The sequence below is a fragment of the Platichthys flesus genome, chromosome 5, assembly GCF_949316205.1.
Source record: "Platichthys flesus chromosome 5, fPlaFle2.1, whole genome shotgun sequence".
NCBI classification, from domain to species: Eukaryota; Metazoa; Chordata; class Actinopteri; order Pleuronectiformes; family Pleuronectidae; genus Platichthys; species Platichthys flesus.
In genome coordinates this window covers 1571473-1585718 of record NC_084949.1, presented here as the reverse complement: position 1 = coordinate 1585718, position 14246 = coordinate 1571473, and the positions used below count along the sequence as shown (strand labels likewise).

Below are 14246 nucleotides of genomic sequence, written 5' to 3'. Positions count from 1 at the left end.
AAACACATAGATTTAAGTTTTTGTGTGTCCAGTCACGTGTGAACAGATTTGGGTATCATGTTATCTATTCCTATCTATAAGACACATTAACTCTAGCCTGGATGCCAGACGAACTTAGCCCCGCCCACAACATTTGAGGTCGGGAAGATCGGACTGGAATCGCTCCGTTGGGGAGAAATTATGCCCGGTTCGAAATCATCCGGACCAATCAGATTGTCAGGGTGGGCTTTATACGATGATGGACAGATGATCAACGGTAACGTAATCAACCACGTCATCAAAGTGCCCTTGGGTTGAATTCGTTTTCAACAAACTTGCCTGCCGCTGGAGAGCTGAGATGTGTAGATGCTGCCATTGAGTCTGTTTTAGAAGACATCGACAGCGCATTCATTTTGAAAGAGGAACAGAGAACGTTGAGGCGACGCCAAAGCACCGCGCTAATCCCTATCGCGCCGGCGCTTGGCTGTTCACACCCGACGCTGAAGCGAAGCTGAACCGCCGGGCAGCGCTAATAATATCACCCGTTGATCCAGTAGATTAAAAGCATATACTTACTTGTTGCTCCAACATTAAGCAACAGCGTCCTAACATTTGTCTTTCTTGGTGTTGTCTTTATACGAGGATCATACAACTCACTGTACTTCTCCACTTCAATTATTAATTGAATGTCATCCATGTTGAAGCTGTTTGCTACGTTAAATGTCGGGTGTCGGGGGTAAATTATGTATTCTCCACTCAAGCCTATGTGGAGAATACGTAGCCCCCTCTCTCTCTCTTTTTATCTGTATCACTGCTTGTGTGGCTGTAGTGGATGGGCAGAGGGGGACATTTAATAATGTCATTGGTCAAATTGAAACTCCAGGACAACAGAAGGGGACTTCAAAGTATGGGATGCATATTTGATCATTTATGTCATATAAGATATGTCATCAATATAGTTTAAAATCGTTTTTCAGTGTGTTTCGTGGTGCGATACACTCGCGTCAAGCGCAAAAAATAGACTCAAAGCCAAAATGATCGCTGCACGGAGCGAGGCAGCCTTGGCGCAGCTCGGTGCTTCAGCCTCCGATGTGACCCGCACAAAGTTTTAACATGGGAGTGGATGGGAGCCAGCTGTTATTTAAGGCTTGGCGCTGCGCTGAAGCGTCGCTTCGGCATCACTTCAGCGTCCGGTGTGAACCTGGCGTTAGTAAATAACTCATAATGCGTTGCTTAACATACGTCACATACTACGTTGCTCTGATTGGTTGTAGGTCTATCCAATTGAGCGAAGAGGAATTTTATTTCCTGGTCAGTTGAAATACGCCCCATAATCACAGCCCAATGGAGCGGTCTCAGACTCACATTCTGACTAGAATTGTGAGTCTGACAACGTCAGGCTACATTAACTCCATTAAAGACTCAAAAGGTGCAGAGGTTCAGAGTGTCTCACAAAACAGTCTTGCTTAACACGAGTCTCAGACATAAACTTTGTTAGAGAAGAATCCAATACAATGTAATTCAATGGTGAGTCCTTCTTCAGACATAATAACACAACAGAGTGAAACATAACGTGCCTCCATACTGCTCCTGTGGTGTCATCCAAGTGTCAGGAAGCCCCAACATTTAAGCTGACTAGAAACTAGGTCCTTCACTTCATAATTTAAATTCGAAATGTTATCTGATATCTTTCAACTAGGTGCATTCAGGGTCCGTCGTAAATGCTTACATCCACTAGCTAGCCACATCTGTTGGACTTTTAAGCTTAAAACACTGTGTTTATGACTTCATTCGAGTTGAATATGAATGTCGGGCTTCTGGACACTTGGATGACACCAAACGAGCAGAATGGAGGGCATATGTTTTTTTCTGTTTTATGATGTCTGAAGAAAGATCACTAATCAGCTACACTGTTTACCCCTGAAACTATAAAAAGGTTTTGTGGACTCAAAAAATGTCACCCTCCATTCATTGCTGAAGGGGTGAGTAGATGAGTGAATTTTCATTTGTAGGTCAACTATCCCTTTATTATATCATACCGTTGTTCAAAATTGAGGATATCACTGTGATTACCGTAGATAACCATGGAGGAGGAAACAACCTTCAGAAAAACACGAGAAATATTTATTTGTGACCTATATAAAGGGAGATATGACCACTGCCCCACAAAAGTTCTAAATTTGTAAACCCATATCAGATAATATCTTTGACTGTGCTGCCCAAAAGTGTTTTGAGAGGCAGAGCTGTGGGTGCTTGCTGTGGCTGAGCAGGCTGACACACTCACACTGCAGACTGCAAGATAAGACATACAGTACATTGCTTCAAATCAGTCATTGTTAAAAGTACTGTCAGACTTTTGATCATTTACCGGGGTCCGTCTTTCTCAGGGCTGCTTTCACGTTAATCATGCATGCTAAGTGCCAGCTCATATCAAAACACAGTTTCTGTTACATTGATTTGTGATGAAGACAGACAGGTCCTGGCAAGGGAATACAAAGCTCCTTGTAGGTAGGGATGTCTTATACTGCATATTGCATATTTATATCACATTATATATATATATATATATATATAATTTGGGACCAGGTTTTGGTTCCCAACCCAATTTGTGATGTTATCAAAGAAAATGATTTGAAATGTAAGGAAGCCAGCCAGGTTCATCACTTCAATTTGTGAGGATGATGAGCATTTTAGAAAAGGAAGCGATGGGCTTTTTTCTCATGTTTAGAAGATTCCAACAGCTCCTATCTCTACACCTCTGGCACTTTCAGGTCATTTTACTCAGTTGGGAACCTTCCTACTAAATAATGACTGTTTGATCACACACCAAGACTCAAGGCTGCCATCCAACATGACACCTAAAGGTTAACAGCTCAACATGAAGCACCTGCATATATCACACTTGGGCTGGTGGAAACATGCACAAGCTACCCGTCTCTCACTGTGTCTGATACACATACACACAAGCAGAGGCCTCAGAGAGTCTTTGTAGTGTGTGTCTGTGACTGTGTGTTTATGTGTGGGGCATTTTAGATTTACAACGCAGATGTTAAGCTCAGCCCAGGTGACTGACTCACGCTCTTTCTCTTTGTCCTCCACGATACAGAAATCCATAATTCAACTGTCATTGCTGTACCCCACAGCAAACCCTATCACTGTGTGTGTGTGTTCATTGTTTTTTGACAACATTTTCTCTCACTCTCTCCCCACCAGGTAAATCCCTGCGAGCCGTCTCACCTGCAGTACACTAAAGGTAAGAAAATCAATACTTGTGATCTGTGTTTCTTTCTCTCTCCCTGCCTCATGCCCTTGTGCTCTGTCTTTGCTCTGCAGTTTTACACATACATACACCAACGGCAGTCACATATGGGACAGATTTTTTTTTAGACCTCTATTCATAAGATCCATAGGAAAAAAAAGAGTGAATAGATTACTGTGTTACTGAAATTCTAAGTTATGATGATATGACCATGAGTACTTTAATGTAGCGTTTCAGTAAGGAAAACTATCAACCTCATATTGATAGTTCAGCAAGTAGGCCAAAACATGATACAGTAGCCTTCAAAAACTCCTTCAGGTTGATTTTGTGCTGACTTAGTTTAAAATCTTGTATATAAAATGCAAATCCACTAGTTTAAAACTGAGATACACAAAGCCTTTTCATATCTCTGAAAAAAATGATGCACAAATGCTTGTTTGGAAGTTGTAAATGTTAGGTACCTTTTCACACACCATTCATAGTTTGAGTTAATTTAATCTATACAAAGATACTCTATATGGAATTTATTATTTTTCAGATAAAACAATGACGACAAAACAACAGACATAAAGTAGGAACTAGACTTCTTGGAGCAGATAGTTGAATTTGTTCTCTATATTCCAAGGAGAAGGATTTGTTTTGAATTGAATATTTACTTCATACTTCTCATAAAGTACTTTATATCCATATAAATGACTAGTTTAGTCCTGTGAAGATGTATGTGAAGAGGGTCTGTAATTCATCTCTACCAGCCTGATGTTTAAGGATGTTTCTGTCAGGATGCTGACAAAAAGAGGAACAGGAAAAGATTCAAAGAAAGAGCAGAATAGAAAGGAAAAAGAAATTAAACCCTCCCGTCCTTGGTGGCTTAATCCACCTGAGCTGGTTGTAGAAAGAGGGGTGAAAATAAGGAGTGGAACGAAGTGACATGCATAGAAGAAATCCAGACAGAGAGATGGTGACAGGAAAGAGAACATTATGGTAATTAGAACACATGAGCATTAACTTTGACCTGATTGTAAACAATTTATCCATTTTTCATTTCATCATGTTGTGCAATAATAGGTAGACTTGATGTTGGCTAATTCTTAATCATAAAATAAGATTATTCAAATAACACAATTATTAATTAAAAATAATACAACTATTAATTAAAAACGATATACAGTTATCAATTAATAATAATGAAATTATTAATGAAAAGCAGTACAATTATCAATTAAGAATAATACAATTTGTAATAAATGATGGGGCATCACCCTGGTAACAGGGACCAACAATCAAATGTAAAGATCAGTCTCATTTAGATCTAGTTCAATTTGAAATCTCAATATTAACCATCAAAGATTATATATATAGTTCACATCTTCCTCAACATGCTTTCAAAATTGTCACTGGCCCCCCTCTAGTAAACGGCCCCCCCTTTCTTCAGAAGTGGTTTTGCGACCGGTAGCAGGGGAAGATTTAAATGAGGTGAAGACTATGCGTGTGTCTGTGTAGATGTTAAATCAGAGAATGAAAGAGTCAGAGAGATATTCAAAGAACGCCTGTGAAGAGAATAACTAACATTAACTTTTAAATAACTTGTAACCACAATATCACAACACATATCAAACGTATATACACCACACAGAATCAAATAAACAGTCTTGCTTAGCCTAGTATAATTGTTAAGCCCAAATATGTTACCCAATCCAAGTAAAAGGGAGAAAGAAACAAAGTCTCCTGGCTGGTCGTAAGGTTTTTGCATTTGTGGTTCTGTTGAGCTGTGGGCTCAGATGCTGGTTGAATCTGGTTACCTGCAGGACATCAAGTCGCTGCTAGGAGTTTGGTAGGGCTTGAGATATGAGGAGGTTTCCTTAGTGAGATAAGCTGTAAACTGCAACTTGGACCTCCTCTCGTCTGATGGGAAGAGAAATCAGCTGGAGAAATTAGGCTTGCCGCCTGCCTCCTTAGAATCGGGAGACCTGCCGTTATATTGGCCCGGTGACCTCACAGGTCATGGGGCCAGAGTGACCAATAGGAGGTGACCCTCATGGCTTTTCACACCTGTGTGAAGTTTTTCCAGAACTAAGGGACATGCATCATTCTGGGAGACTGAGTTCGGGAGGCTTTCTCCAGAACACAGAACAATCACTATACTTTGCTGACTCATATAGTATTAGTATTAGTAGTAGTACTCATATGAAACCTACACAAAATCTTAACCTTTACCTAACCTATAAAAATTTGCTAAACAACAGCTCCAATAACTCCATCAACCCGAAATGTCATATTTTCTAAAATCAATAATGGACGAATAAGTAAAATACAGTGGAAGTATAATTTTACATTTTAAAATAATCTGTTGATTGTTGTCTGTTTCTCTTGAAGTGTTAGTGATTACTGGAAGCCAAATGTAAAGGATAATCTACTGAAGTATATATTGCCCATGTTTAGAGTTTCAGACCAAAACGGCAGGACAGGTATGGAATGTGAAATTTGAACAAGCTGGCCGCCAAACAAGCAAACAAACTACAGAAAAATAAGAAGAGAAACTGACAACGCAGAGCGGGGGGCACGGAGCCGATTTACACAAATGAGGCACGGATAATAGAATTTAGGTGTGACCGATTAGAGCAGGTCGACACAATCACTTGAGCTTGAAAGTCAGCTAAGTAAAAGAGACACACAAGGAAAGGAGCTACTGAGTAAGCAGACAGGTACATTGTGGGTGTTGTAGTATCTCTACCTTTTAGGGAGAAGAGAATAAGTTATTTAAACACTTGCACTAAACTCTATTACCTTGACTTGGACTCAACTATATCAACTGAATCAAGCCAAAATGTTGAGAGGGCATTTTTAAACCTTGTCTCAGTTCCATGCAGAACTATAACATGTTGGATCTTAAAACGGCACGGAGACACAGATCCTATCTTTCCCTGATTTAATAACTGATAGGTATTAACAAGTAACAATAACTCGATATTGAAGTTAGTCACCTTCTCTCCTGTGTCTGGCTGTGGAGCATATAATCCAACCTCCTTGCCTATGAAGTTGGTCAAATACACCTTGGGTTCTCCTTCATGCTAGCCCACTCGCTATTTCAGCCTAAAGGTAACACACGTTCATGACCATGGGTTCTGCATCTTGCTTTATAAAGTTAACTTTGACTATTTGCTCTTTGGACCTAAAGTAGTTTTCTTGTATGCATTGCAATGGCTGCTAACTTTACTCTGGAAAGTGTTTGACAGGATTTTGGGAGTTCTCTATAGCTTGGTACCAACTTGGGTCCACAGATTTACTTTGCAGAGTTGCCGTTTTCTTGCAGTTGCTTATGCACAAAGCACGGCAATCATGATCAGCACTGTCTAATATGGGCCAGGTCTGCTTGGATCAACATATAAATATAAAAGTTACTTTAAAAAAAGACTAGGTCCCAAGGTTCAAGTGGACCTCACATGAAATTCAACCTTGATGCATTGGACTTAGCTAATGGGAACTAGAGACTCAACAGGGACACCGGATTTTATTCAGGCATTGTATTGTATGTTGTACTGTGGTTTAGTAATGAATTGTGTTCTTGTATTGCATAAAAGAGTTTGGTGACTGAAACAGCTCCTGAAGTAATCCCTGGCAGTCTTATATTCCTTTACGATATGGACATCATCAGATCCATCAGTACATCAGTACACTTCCTGTTAGTAGATTAGAAGTACCTAACATGAATAGACTGAATAACATTTGCCCATCTATCAGTCTTTGGACTGCTGACATACCTACAAAATTATATCCACATACATGTTTCAATGTGGCATTTAAGTAAATTACATGGAAATAAAATTTGAAATGAAGCAGCGTATTGAAAGGCCACTTGACATTTGCAGCCTGATGTGGGAGATTTCCGTTGCAGAGCGAGGGTTTTTTAAATATAACTATTTCACAGTTAGACCAGCATTACAGCCATCGTACTTTAATCATCATGTGGCTTCACCATGGCATTACACTGGGTCACTCAGCTCGACAAGAAAATCCATCTCTCCTTTGATCTGTCTATTTTTTTCTGATTTCAGGAGTTTCTTAGCGAATTATGAACACCAAAGAAAAAATATATATACAATATTTATTTCAATTAATTGGTCTTTGATAAAATTGGACCTACAGAGTGTATTTGCCGACCTCCACACTACACTGTCCATTTGTTGTTACAGTTACATGAAAATCATAATATAATATAAAAATGGAGGGAGAATAAATTGATGGTTTACTGAACATTTAAAGGATGTTTGTTTTATCAAAATCACTAACATGATGATTTTCTTCCTTCCATCCTCAAATTGCCATACAGCTCTTCACGTATGCCCCATCCCAGCAATACTTATGCTACAAGCAAAGAAGGAAATATGAACAAAACATGGTATTGGCTAAATGAGGAGTAGTGTGAATTAATGATCTCCCCTGCAAGCTGTTAGAATGTTTAATCGCCTCTATCTCTGACAGCATGTTTTCAACATTAACACCTGTTGTAGGGCATTGGCAATTAGTTCCATCCCCTCTAGAAGAGAGATTTATGAGCTTAAACCAGCAAAATTAAAGTTTATTGAGAGCAGTGTTCCACAGTGATAGACATTTCCAGACAGGGGCTTCAATTCCAGCTCTATATTCATGCCAGCAATATAGATAAATAAATATCAGTGAACAGGGTTCAAAACATCCAGCACTTAGACCAAATGTTTTTGGTGTGTTCTAGTTGAAGTTGTTTAGTTGGGTTGGGGTTAGGTGAAAGGAACATTACAAAATTTGATATGACACATACAGTGTTTGGTCACATTTCTCAAACTAATGAGCAGAATTAATAGAGCTTATCTGTGTTTCCTCCGTCTCAACATAACATATTTTTATATATGACCTGATTAATAGAGGCGTGAAAATATTAATTTAATGTTCTAATATTTTATTTTGCATTTGTCAGATTAATATATATCATTAAAATGTATTCATTCAGCACATGCAGCCCTCCACATCCAGCACTCTCAAGAGGTATTACTTAGAAATGAGCCAAAGACAAAAACATCCAGTGAGCAGCAGTTGCTGTATGTGAATGGAAACACCTCCCTGAATGGTTAGGGTGTTTGGAGCTGCAAGAAAGGCTAAAATAATTTAGATCTAATTTTGTTCATTTAATCATACAGTGTTGATCAGGAAATATTGTTTGTCTGCAGCAACAGCTCAGTTGTCCTGATTTCTTCATCTTCATGTGGAGCTTTGACGATGGAAAAGAGAAGATAAATGATTTACTTTAAATTAAGGAGAACTGTGATTTGTGTTGATTAACAGTGATCACAAAAAGCAATCAGTACATGTCTTCAATTGTCAGTAATGATCTGATCGCCAATCAGTAGAGCATATGGTGTTTAGGACACTTAAAATTCAACCACAGTCTAAAGCGCCCATATGAAAAATGCAACACCATAGTACGTTACAGTACACCAAGTGAAAAACACACAACTACAGCAACAGCAGAATGTAAGGGAAAATAAAGTCTTCAGCTGTAATTGTTTCAAATTACCTGTAATAAAACTAGTGATGCTATATAAATACAAATCATTTATCAGTCATTTTCTACCAGTGATTGTTTCTAAGCAACTGTAGGAATTATGAGATCTTTAAATATTGGACAATGGAAACACAGAGCTATAGTTTTCCAAATGGGACAAGTGAAAACAAATTTGCTGGTTCTGACGGCCACAACAATAAAAATTAAATATTTAGATCAAATATATATATACTCATATTTTATAAATAGCAATGGCCAGTTTATGCCGGGATTCTGCTGAAATGAGCACGGATTCATTATTTCCATTCGTCGAAAGTAAACTAAAATTCAATGCACATCTTGAGCATGATTAAAGATGTAACCACAATCTGCATTGTCACAGAAAATGCTTTGATGAATGACAATTATAATGATAAAAAAGTATTATTATAATGTACTTATAATGAATCGACTAATCTGTAAAATAGTCGACAGATTAATCCATAGAAAAATATGGAACTTAACCCTGATTCGTTAAGTTTGCCGTTCGCGAAAAATATGCGCAACATGTACAACAATGCACAGGGAGCCACTGCAGAGGGGCTGAAGAGCCGCATACGACTCCGGAGCCGCAGGTTGCAGAACCCTGCTCTGGAGGATGACGTGAAGCTTTTTTTTTACCTTGGTATCGAAATTGGCATCGAGAATCGTGTTATTTTACTGATATTGGCACCGACTACTGAATCTTTGGTATCGTGACACCCCTACTCTCTATCCTGCCATCCTTGCATATAAATCTTACTATCTTACAAGTGAGGTAACAAGCTTCTTGCAAGGGGCCTTAGTAAGCAGTGACATGCAGTTACACAGATGATGCTACTCCGGTTGTCTGTGATGGCCTCTGCTGCTTGACTTGGGTCCGCCAATAAGTAACTAGAATATTAGATGTATTAAAACTATGTCGCACTAGAACCACTGTCCACTGAAACCATTACCTGAATATTTATAACAATAATAATAATGTTCAATCCAATTTGAATTAAACTTTTAACCCTGCTCACAAATAATGTTTATTGTTGAAATCTAGCACTGAGCATATAGTGTCTGACCTCTGGCCATATTATTTGTGATTTTATTTGGTAACGTGTCTCACTTCAGGCATTATTATATGTGATGTTTACCTAAAGGCTGACTATTTGAAAAGCCTTTTGAAGTCTGACATTTAGAGACGATAGTCATCATTTTGTTTTATCTAGATTCAGATTAGCATGCAAACACACACACACAATTTTAACCCACAAACATCCCTTTGAAGATGTGAGGACATCTCACATCTCCGAACAATGCCAAACAATCTTCACAAGGATGGCTTTGAACAACAATCTTTCTGCGCAACCATAGAAAGACATACACACACACCCACACAAACATGATGATTTACACTCACTACGGGGTCAATTTCATGACATCTTTCTCAGCTCCACAGAAAAAAAAAACTCAGAAACCAAAGTTATTTTTTGCACCTCACAGTAAACTGTATACAGTATGTACATGCACAGCTCGGTGCCTACTAACATAGGTGAAACAAGGATACGTAATGCACACATATAAAGAATAAAGAGAATAAAACTGATTTACAACATGCAAACAACAACACCAGCACACCTGTTGACGCTGCAGTGTTGAGTGACTCCTAGTTTGGACCAACTATACACGGCTATTCACAGCAGGTGGCCAATTAGCAGCAACCTGAGGCGGTACCTCCTGCTGGGTTTATAGCTCTTGACCAATTAGAGAGCTGGATTTATAGAAGCAATAATTATAAATACGCACATGATTGTATAAGCATTATACACAGAAAAAAGAGGCATATGCACTGTGACAAGTGCACAAATATACATACAATCCTGATCAAAATCTTAAGACCAGTTAAAAAATTGCATGAATTTGCATTTTGCACTGTTGAATCTTAGGAAGGTTCTAAGTAGAGTTTCAAAATGCAAAAAGAAGAAATGGGAACAAGAGCCCAAAAGTTGTGAGCAGGCAATTTATTGAAAACAACAATTTAACTGAAGTAGGCTGTTCATCAGCTGATCAAAAGTTTAAGACCACGGCTAAAAAAAAAAAATAAAAAAAACCCCCTCCTAAAACAGAAATTAAAGTGTCAAAAACTGACTCAGTAATGAGTAGCTCCATATTATTGTTGATCACTTCAAAAATTCGTTTTGGCATGCTTGATGCAAGTCTTTCCAAAAGGCTAGTGCGAATGTTGCGCCAAGTGGTGAAGATGGCTTCACGAAGGGCATCCACTGTCTGGAACTGAAGTCCATTTTTGTAAACTTCCATTGCCATCCATCCCCAAATGTTCTTTATTGGATTAAGATCAGGTGAACACGCAGGATGGTCCAAAAGATTGATGTTATTCTCCTGGAAAAAAGTCTTGGTCAGACGGGCATTGTGAATTGGAGCGTAACGACTGAAAAACCCAGTCGTTACCACACAGACAAGGGCCCTCAGTCATGAGGGATGCCCGCTGCAACATCTCCACATAGCTAGCTGCTGTTTGACGCCCCTGCACAACCTAGAGCTCCATTGTTCCATTGAAGGAAAAAGCACCCCAGATCATGATGGCACCCCCTCCACTGTGCCGCGTAGAAAACATCTCAGGTGGCATCTCCTTGTCATGCCAGTAACGTTGGAAGCCATCAGGACCATCAAGGTTAAATTTTTTCTCGTCAGAGAATAAAACTTTCTTCCACCTTTGAATGTCCCATGTTTGGTGCTCCCTTGCAAAGTCTAAACGGGCAATTTTGTGGCGTTGAAGGAGACGTGGCCTTTGAAGACGTTTCTTGTTTTTGAAGCCCTTCCTTCGCAGATGCCGTCTGATGGTTATTGGGCTGCAGTCAGCACCAGTAATGGTCTTAATTTGGGACGAGGATCGTTCCGTGTCTTGACGGACAGCCATTCAGATCCTCCGGCTCAGCGCCGGTGAGATTTTTTGGGGTCTACCACTTGAGTTTCTTTGTTCCATAACCCTGAGGATCTTTTAAGAAATGCAAAATGACTGTCTTGCTGCGTCCAACCTCAGCAGCGATGGCACGTTCTGAGAGGCCTTGTTTATGCAGTTCAACAATCCTACGACGTTCAAAGACGATGAGCTTTTTTGTCTTTGCCATCAAGAGATCTTCACAGTGTGATAACTTGACAGGAAATGACATGGAATCTAAATTTTTGCAGAGATTTTGGCTTTTAAAGGCTGTGGTCTTAAACTTTTGATCAGCTGATGAACAGCCTATTTGAGTTAAATTGTTGTTTTCAATAAATTGCCTGCTCACAACTTTTGGTCTCTTGTTCCCATTTCTTCTTTTTGCATTTTGAAGCTCTACGTAGAACCTTCCTAAGATCCAACAGTGCAAAATGCAAATTCATGCAATTTTTTAACTGGTCTTAAGATTTTGATCAGGAGTGTATGATAATACACTGCCCCCCATATGTGCTATAATCAGTAATTAGATCCTTGAGCAGGATCAGTTGTACGTCAGTTTGACCACCTGTAGCTGTATCAGCAGAGATAATCCTGTTCAATACAGACCTTCACATGTGGATGGAAATGAATATGGTGCAGTCAGCCCTGAAGCCACTTTTTCCACTTCCAGTATTGCAGCATAGCTCCCCTGCAACCCCCTGACCATATAACCAACATTTTGAATTGTTACTCTCTGTATTATGTATTTCCAGTCTATAATCCTTTGCCACTGGTGACTGAATTTCACTGAGCTTTTCCTATTTTAAGAAGAGCAGCAACATTCATCGTATGCCTTTAAATGTCTTAGAGTAGCAGAATTAGAACTCTTGGATTATAATGGACACATATGTCCAGTTTGGGGTAGCAAGAGCCAAGGACACCACGGGCTCAACTGCTCCATTTCTTTCTTTTTATTTAAATATTCTTTGGGGCACTTTGATTTTATTGATTGGACTGGGCAAGCAGGGAAGACATGCAGCAAGCGGCCAGGTGCAACCAAATCTGCAGTTGATGCAGGAGACCTCAAGCCTCTTTGTTGCACCCGTGCTGCCATGTGAATGAGTTGTTTCTGCTGCCATTTATATAAATATATCCTTACTAAGCTGGTACTGTAGGTGTGTGGCTGTGGAACTGGAGGACATTCACTAATAAGAGGGTTGGTGGTGTGAGCCATGGTCAACTCATCTAGCCACAAGGACACTTTGACACTGAATGGGCCATCATGTGTGAATGGATGACTGACAGCTAAGCACTATGTATACAAGTACTGTGGGAATGTTAATGTGAAAGTGTCAATGTGACCGTCCTTGTAAACTGCTTTCAAGTTGGTTGAGATTAGAAAACTGCTTAATACTTAACTTTTTAGTTACGATAATATTTGAGTCAAATTCTAGGTCTCTTTCAAGACTGGACCTCAACAGAGTGTGAAAATAAGGATTAACCTCTAGGCAACATGGTTTTCAAGAAAGGCCAGGCTCAGTAAATACTGTCATCCTCACAAATTATCCACAGAGCACAATTTTCCCTACTGGCAGTAACAAAGAAAAAGCCAGGGATGTCTCTAAATTCATAATGAATTGCCCTTGTGTGGCTGTGAATATTGATCAGTTTAGAACAGGTAGACATTACCAGCTTGAGGGCCTTCAGTAGCAAGCCTTCCAACTGACATTATATTCCGCATTGGTGATGAGATTGCCTTTAGATAGAGGAAAACAGCATCATAAGGCACATACAAACCCTTTTGGACAGACTTAAAAGTACACAGTGACAGGTGCAATCAAGTATCTTCCATACTCTATGACTTGGCTGCAAATTCTTTTTAGCTAAAGCCGAATTATGTGAGTAGGTGAAATGATAATTAGTTTGGCTAGTGCTCCTGAATGCAGACTGGCTGTTTTCAATGCTAATGTAGCCTTAGGTATAGGGAAAGTTCACCCAGAAATTAACAATCACTCATTATCTACTCACCCTTATGCCGATGGAGGGGTGGGTGAACTGTTTGAGTCCACAAAACATAATTGGAGTTTCGCAAAGTTAAGCAGCCGGATCCAATAAAATTGAAGAAATTAGTGACCTTTCTTCATACATAACAAAACAACAGAAAAAACATACCACGCCTCCATACTGCTTGTTTGGTGTTATTCAAGCCCTGAAATTCATATTGACTCGGAACAAGGTCATTTCTACCGTGTTTTAAGCCTAAAAGTCCACTGAAGTGGCTAAGCTAGCCAAAAGTTGGTGTAGTCATCAGGTTTGGTGGATCAAATATCTGATAGGGGTGCTGCTACACTCAGACGAAGATCTAGGTTATGTATCCTATCTGGCAAGGTGATCTGATAGTAGCTTACAGCATCTGGGAACTTTGCTGCAACTATGACTTATACAAGCAACCAACAATGGATGGGTGAATCCCCCCATGTTGTAACAGCCCCTGGCTTTTCTAAGCACGACGCAGAGAGTTCTTAACT

At 39.5% G+C, this 14246-nt stretch overlaps 1 protein-coding gene across 1 annotated transcript in view; it reads left to right on the top strand.

Annotated features, from left to right (window-relative positions):
• Positions 1 to 14246, top strand: part of LOC133953412 (teneurin-3) — a 355699-nt gene that overhangs the window by 66343 nt on the left and 275110 nt on the right. Inside the window, exon 3 of the mRNA XM_062387329.1 lies at positions 3193 to 3232. The gene's annotated coding sequence lies outside the window, so the exon portion shown is untranslated. The remainder of the gene's footprint in view (positions 1 to 3192; positions 3233 to 14246) is intronic.